This window comes from Echinops telfairi, unplaced genomic scaffold, assembly GCF_000313985.2.
Source record: "Echinops telfairi isolate 266 unplaced genomic scaffold, ASM31398v2 ScPeMD7_7412;HRSCAF=8450, whole genome shotgun sequence".
Classification (NCBI taxonomy): Eukaryota; Metazoa; Chordata; class Mammalia; order Afrosoricida; family Tenrecidae; genus Echinops; species Echinops telfairi.
In genome coordinates, this window is record NW_022111312.1 from 9,580,321 (window position 1) to 9,587,512 (window position 7,192).

A 7,192-nucleotide genomic window follows, 5' to 3' on the forward strand; every position below is an offset into this window, starting at 1 on the left:
TTTTCTCAATGTTCAATTCCTCTTGTATATAAACCTCTCCCTTATATACATATGCGTGTTTATGAATTTGTTTCTCTAGTCTACCCAGACTAACACAATAGTCATAAAACAATTTGTGTATAGACTATTGATTGGAAAACTAATTTTCTATGTGAATTTTTGCCTAAAGCACAATGCTTTAAAAAACAAACTCTGAACCAATATTAATTTCCAAAAATTTTATATTAAGGTTCAATATTATGTGCTGCTTTGACATCTTTTAAAATCAAGAGGGCTTCCAATTCCCCTCCCCACTCTGATCCTAGGAGATAGGTCCTTGAGCCAAACCAAAATTAAAAACCAAACTCAATGGCACAGAGTTGATGCTGACTTAGAGCGACCCTGTGTAATTTTTCATGGGAGCTGAAAGCCTCACCTTTCTTCCAAGAAGTAGCTGACGATTTCAAACTGCTGGCTTTGGAGTTAGCAACTCAACCCCTAACCTCTATGGCATCAGGTTCCTGTTAGCTAAACAGTCCTCCTGTTTAGTTCCTTGGTGTCAGAGGCACTAAGCGCAGTTCCTGCTTAATCCTCCAGTTTCAGTTTCCTGCTGGCCTGCAGAAATACTCCAGTCAATCACACGACCATTGGCAAGCGAGGAGTGAAGCTCACACTCTTGACACAGGCCCTGGTTGGTCACTCTGCTTCCAGCAGAAGCCTCCAGTGGCCCTGGGCGGCATGTCCTCCTTCCTGGCTACTAGCATACACGCCTAATAATCTCATCTGATCTCATCTGTCCAGAATTGATCTCATCTGTCCAGAATTGGGTATTGTGTATTTGGCTACTGATCTCATCTGTCCCGAATTGGGTATTGCGTGTTTGGCCATTCCCCCAGGAGAGGGGAACCTGGTGCCACAGTGGGTTAAGCACTATGCTGCAACCTGCAAGGTCGGTGGTTCAAACCCACCAGTCGTGCTATGGGAGAAAGATGATCCTGTCTGCTCCTGTGAGGATTTGCAACCTTGGAAACCCTACTGGGCAGGGCTGTTCTGCCTTTAGGGTCTTTATGAGTCAGAATCAACTTGGCAGCAGTGGGTGTGGTTGGCCTGTAGCACGGGATCCCTCCCCCACTAATGTGGTAGTCAGCAATCAAAATACTCACATCTAAAAAATACGGAAAGCTTTTGGATAATATTTTTCTTCCTTAGGAGTGGATTTTTAGACTTACATGTTTCTGCCAGCCGTTCGTAAGTAAAATACACAGCTTTTTTTTTTTAAGCACATACTTGTCACTGCCACATGAAAATATCAACCATAGGGCTGCTTTATCACATGTTTTCCCAGCTTCTCCTGTTTCTTCAACACTTGACTTTTCCAAAACAAATTTTCTCAAAAATGTTTTGTCTTTTACACTTTCCAGTTTTTAACGGATCAAGATGTTAATAAAAATAATCAACTTGGGAAAAACTCCAAGTGCTGTCATGTCACTAAGATTTCAAAGAAGGAAAAGTCCAGGTTTGGTGCTTCATGGTGTGAGCAAGGGGCCCCTCTTGGAGGCAGAATCTAAGTAAGCAGGTGAAGCCAAGAGAGAGAGGTCCCCAGTGCTTCTCTTATAAAAAGGCCAAATTCCCAAGGAGGTAAATAAGTCTGTGACCTGATTAATAGGTTGGACTCCTCCCTTACACTTTCACACAAGTTCAAGTTGACATAAAATTTAACTGCCACTGTGGTATAATGTGTATAAGTGGAAATGCATCCATGATGCATTAAAATGGGTTACATGCAAATCTATCAGAAGATCCAGGTGTCAACACCAGTATTAATACAAATGCAAGTGGGCTTCAGAAAGCATGTGGAAAAGTGGAATTTAAAGATAAGCGAAAATTTCCCCCAACTCTTTGACAGCCCTCTAATAGGAATTCCATCCCAAGTCATCGAGTTGATTCTGACTCATAGTGAAACTTTATTCATTACAATACTAATTGTCTAATCCTATTTTCAGTTCTTACTGTTGTGAAAAACCAGTGCAAAAGCAATGGTGGTGAAACGTACTGATTACTGAGTGTAAAGCGCCAAGCAGAGGGCACCATTCTATGTTGGCCACGTGATATTCTCATTACCAAGCCCTCACAGGGGATAGGGGTGAGGGAAAGCCAGTTCCATTTCTTTTTCTTTTCTCTTTTTTAAACAGTAAAAATAACTGTTTTTATTAAATCCGGAGCCCTGGTAGGGTAGTGGGTTACATGCAGGGCTGCCACCCTTACAGTTAGCAGTTAGAAATCACCTGCCACTCCAAGGGGGAGAAAGGTGAGGCTTTTTACACCTATAAAGATAGATAGTCTGGGAAACCCCTGGAGATCTTCTACTCTGATCATGGAGTCACGGTGAGTCAGAAATCAACTCAATGGGAGGGAATTTGTTTTTTCAGTTTATCAAGAAACAGTGAACATTACTTATTCAATACTGACCTTAAAAACACTTTTTAAAAATTCCATGTGAGGAAATAGGGTGTATCCATAAGCCCTTCTGCTGCATGGTAAATGAAAGACAATGGCTGCCTTGAGTAGCAGCACTTGTACCTGCATGATGCTGAACTAGCCGTGCTTGTACTCGAAAGAATGACTAACAAACCATGCTGGCAGACGTCTTTTTCAAGAGCTGATAAAGTAAGCTTGTTGTAGCAAGAAAAGCAGCTGGTAATATTTGTTTCCAGTGATAAAATGCAATTTTTATTGAAGATAAGAATTTTGGAAAACTTGTACTCATCTGAGTTATCTTGACAACTTTTCAATATTTAAGAACTTTTCACCAAGGGCTCAAGCAGAAAGCAAATGGTTTGAGGATGATGATGACAACAAATGTACAAATGTGCTTGACACGATGGATGGATGCATGAATTGTGATGAGTTGTATGAGCCCCCAATAAAATGTTGGTTTTTTGAAGAACTTTTTTGAGAAGATCAGGGGGCATATTCATGAATGTGATTTTTAAAATGTATTCTATAGGGATAGGTGATCGAACATGGAAGATCTGTAAAAAGTCCATGAACCAACATTTTCCAAATGACCAGTGCATGATTTTACAGTGTTAGACATGGGTGAGTGGAGGATCCATTCAAAGTGAAAAGTGATAATGAATTTCCTTGACGGAGTTTCAAATTGCATATCCATGAACCTTGATGAAGCTCTCATTTGTCCAGTATTGGTTTCTTAACAAAGAAAATTAAATGCTCTCAAAGACTATTAAAATACTCCTCCTTTTTCAGACCACCTGTCTTAAGAGGTTCTGTTTCCTTCCTATCTTTCAATCAAAACAGCAACACCACAGGTTAACCAGAGGAACAGACATCAATACCCAGCTTTTTTCTATGAAGCCAGACATTAAAAAGCTTTTCAAAAAAACAGCGCTATCCTTCTCACTAATATTCTTCATAGTTTTACTTTACTTGTTGTGCTAGTCTCACTCATTTTGTGCAGGGTGGGGTGGGAACATATGTTTATTTTCACAAAAGTAAATTTATTATGTTAACGTGTAAATGGTTTATTGTAGTATTTTTAGATATCTGTTTTAAATTTTAATACAATGTCAATAGCCTACCTAACTAAAAGTTTTTGAAATCTTGGGCAGTTTTCAAGAGGGTAAAGAGATGAGCAACTGATATTAAGGGCTGAGGTGGAGGGCAAATGTTTTGAGAATGATGAGGGCAGCGAATATACATATGTGCTTGACACAGTGGATGGATGTATGGATTGTGATGAGAATTGTACGATCCCCCAATAAAATAATTTTTTTTAAAATGCACTCTTCAGACTACAAACTGTTATATGTTTGAAGCGCCCTGTAAAATGTTTCATACTTACTTCCTAACCAATTTCTATGCATAACCAACACTTCCATCTGGTAGACTAAAAGATGCCGAAGTACACTGCCCAGAGAAGCAGGCATGTAAGCATTGAGAGAATGTCATGATGGATAAAAGTGGCTACTAACCCAGATTATTGTAAACATGCCATTGCATTTCTGACCCACAATTTTCTCATCTATAAGATGGAAATAAAATTAATACTTAAACCATATAAAAAAAAAGAGATGCTAAGACTAAAAACTGTAAGAACCACTGCTCTAAACACTTCTCCATGGTCTGCTTGCTCTCTTCTTACTACTCACAGGGACATAGTGCTTAGGGCTAAGTCCACAAGTAGAAAATTATCATTGCCTAAGGAGAAGGCAGTGTAAAAATCAGAGGAAGCCTTCATAACAAGCCGCCCTAGGCAGATGACATAACCTTGCTTATTGAAAATGAAAAGAGCTTGAACATTTGCTTATGAAGATCAAGGATTGTTTGCTTTCTGTCTGGATGACAACTCAATGTATAGAAAATCCAAATCCTCCCACCTAGACCAGCGGATAAATGGGATAAATGGCGGTAAGACGGAAGTTGTCCAGGATTTCATCTTGTTAGGACCCACCATAATGATCATGGAGGGCGCACTCAAGATAACAAAGGGCGTGTTGCATTTGGGCAAAAATACATCTGCCCAAATGTATTTGGGCAAACCTGTAGCACAAGAGGTCTTTAAAGTGTCAAAAAGCAAGGATGTTATTTTGAGGACGAAGATGCGCTTTACCCAGTCATGGTATCTTCAATCACCTCATATGCATGTGAAAGTTGGGCAATGAATACAGAATACTATATAGAAAAACTGATGTCTTTGAATTATGATGCTGGGGAAGAATACTGAAAGTACCACAGACTGCTCAAAGAACCAAGCAATCTGTCTTGGAAGAAGTACAGCCAGATGCTCCTTAGAGGCAAGGACAGCGAGATTTCATTTCACGTACTTTGGACATGTTGTCAGGAGAGACCAGTCCTTGGACAAGGACATCATGCTTAGTAAAGCAGCAAGGCAGCAAAAAAAAAGAAGACCCTCTACAAGGTCAATGGTCACAGTGGCTACAATAATGAACTCAAACAGAAGAACAACTGTGAGGATGGCCCAGGCCCAGGCAGTGTTTCCTTCTGCTGTACGTAGGTCATGATCTGAACAATGGCACCTAACCACCAAAAATGTTAGACAGTGGAACCGTGTTGAGGAGGATCCCCAGAGCTAGAGTTAGCAATGTAATAGTTCATTCTCACAGTAACGGAGAAGTTGAAGAAAAGCAAGCAAAAGTCCCTTGTGTATGTCTGCATCAAGGAAAATGAAATAGCTGGAACCTCTTTAGGTTAAGAATCCTGTTTACTCTTCATATGCATGTCTCTATAGAATAGGGGGAAATTTGTCCTTTTGTGAAATAAATAACAAACAAACAAATAAATAGGAACTGTTACTGGATTTCACCACGGGTCCATGATTTCTGCTTAAGGTAAACATCTTAAATACTGTCATGACATTCCACTGCTGGCACAGCACCACGGTTTAGCTTTAAGATAGATGGTGGAACCCTGCTATCATCTGCCGCTTTTCCATTCAAGAGTGGGCAAAGCCATCCTTAAGGATTAGGACCCTTTGGATGCTGACCTTCAATCTGAGAGAAGAAAGCCATGTGCATATGTGAATGCTGCTCAGGTTCTGAATTTAATGAGGAATAAAAGGCACGTGAGTTTGCGATAATGCAGTGGCTTGCGTGTTACTATAATACTGAAAGCCATGCCACTAGCTCTTCAAATGCCAGCAGGGACACCCATGATGGACAGGTTTCAACAGAGCATCCAGACAAAGACAGAATAGGAGAAAAGGCCTAGGAACCGATTTCTGAAAATCAGCCAATGAAAATCCTCTGGATCACAACAGAACATGGCCTGACGGGGTTCAACATTGCCTTCTGTTAAGCACAGGGTCACTATGAGTTGGAAGCAACTCAATGAATGGCAAAAGTCATGTGAAATGGACTGTTTTGGCATCTTGGTATCCTGAAATTTCAATGGAATGAAAAGAACCAAAGTATAGTCCAACTCAAAAACGGACTGCCATCCACGAGGGAAAATCAGAGACAAGCAGCACCAGTCAAAACAAGCACTATCTGGATTTCACCCAGTGGGCAATTCAATCTGTATTTTGATCATTGCAAAAACCTTTCCCCATAATGACTATCTACATGCACTTAGTCCATCTTGGTCATCAACAAATTGCCATTTGTTTTCCTCCAGCCTTCTCATAGGTGAAGAAAGATTCATGATTTACCTGAACTCTGCAGTCAGTTTGCCAGGATTCTGTCAGGTGTAATGCCCCCAAGGTCTCGGGCCTCCATTTCTGCCTCTAAAGTGGGAAGAGTGACAGTGATTATAGTAAGGTTCCAGTGAGGATTAGTCAGGACAATGTATAATAAACCTGCACAAAGTCAGAACCTGTGTGAGTGGGAAACCTGTCAGAGGAGGAAAGCTCGACCGTTTCCCACTAAAACAAGGGAGAAAAACATGCTAAGACTGCATGTGGAAAACTTGGGAGGCCTGGAAAAAAACAAGGCAGACTCCCTGAATTCCCACTTACAGGTCTCACCACACGCAGGACATGGTGGGCATATATTGATTGTTTTAATACCTGCAGGCTCTGGGGTCACTACTGACTCCACGGCAGTGAGGGAGTTACTGCGAAGGAGATTCTTTGCTTTGTATTCTCATCCGTGAGCGGTCCCCCCCCCTCCCCTATATCTGCACATCACCCCTATTTCTCGGGGTGATGTGCAGAATGATCTCGTCCCTGATATCCCTGAGTCATCCTTCCCCTCCTGCTCTCAGGGCTCCCTCTCCTGACGGCTTAGCTGTGCTGGGGTCGCAGGACTAAATTCCAGACTGCAAACCACCTGAGCTGAAGGAATGTCCTCAGGCCCCTTGGGCCAGCAGGTATCCAAGAAGAGCCCATGACCAGGCGGAGCTCCGCGGGACTTGAAGACGTGCCACCACCCAGTGGAGTGATCGAGGCCCTGGGGGCGGCGCGGTACCTCGTGGGGACAGCTCGGCAGAGGGCGGGGCCCCCAGCCGAGGTGACAGCGCGGGGGGTGTGGCCACCGCCCGCGGTGAGAACGAGGCCGAAGGCGGGGCCACGGCCCGAGGTGGGAGCAAGCCGGGGGGCGGGGCGGGGGCGTGGCCGCGCCTCCCGAGCCGGTGGGACCGTGAGGGCTGCGCCGCCCGCCTCCTCAGGCGGCGCGCGCCGCTGCCGCGGGTGTGAGGCAGCGTAGGGGTTAAAGCAGCCGGCGCCACCTGGGCGCCG

General features: G+C 43.1%; 1 protein-coding gene across 3 annotated transcripts in view; it reads right to left on the minus strand.

Annotated features, from left to right (window-relative positions):
- The window catches only part of CIT (citron rho-interacting serine/threonine kinase), a 308,696-nt gene extending 301,825 nt beyond the window's left edge, over positions 1-6,871 (minus strand). For all 3 annotated transcript variants that reach the window (XM_045296872.1, XM_004709562.2, XM_045296871.1), the window contains exons 1-2: positions 6,786-6,871; positions 6,167-6,241 (exon numbers count right to left, since the gene is read on the minus strand). The gene's annotated coding sequence lies outside the window, so the exon portion shown is untranslated. The remainder of the gene's footprint in view (positions 1-6,166; positions 6,242-6,785) is intronic.
- Between the last annotated feature and the right edge of the window lie 321 nt (positions 6,872-7,192).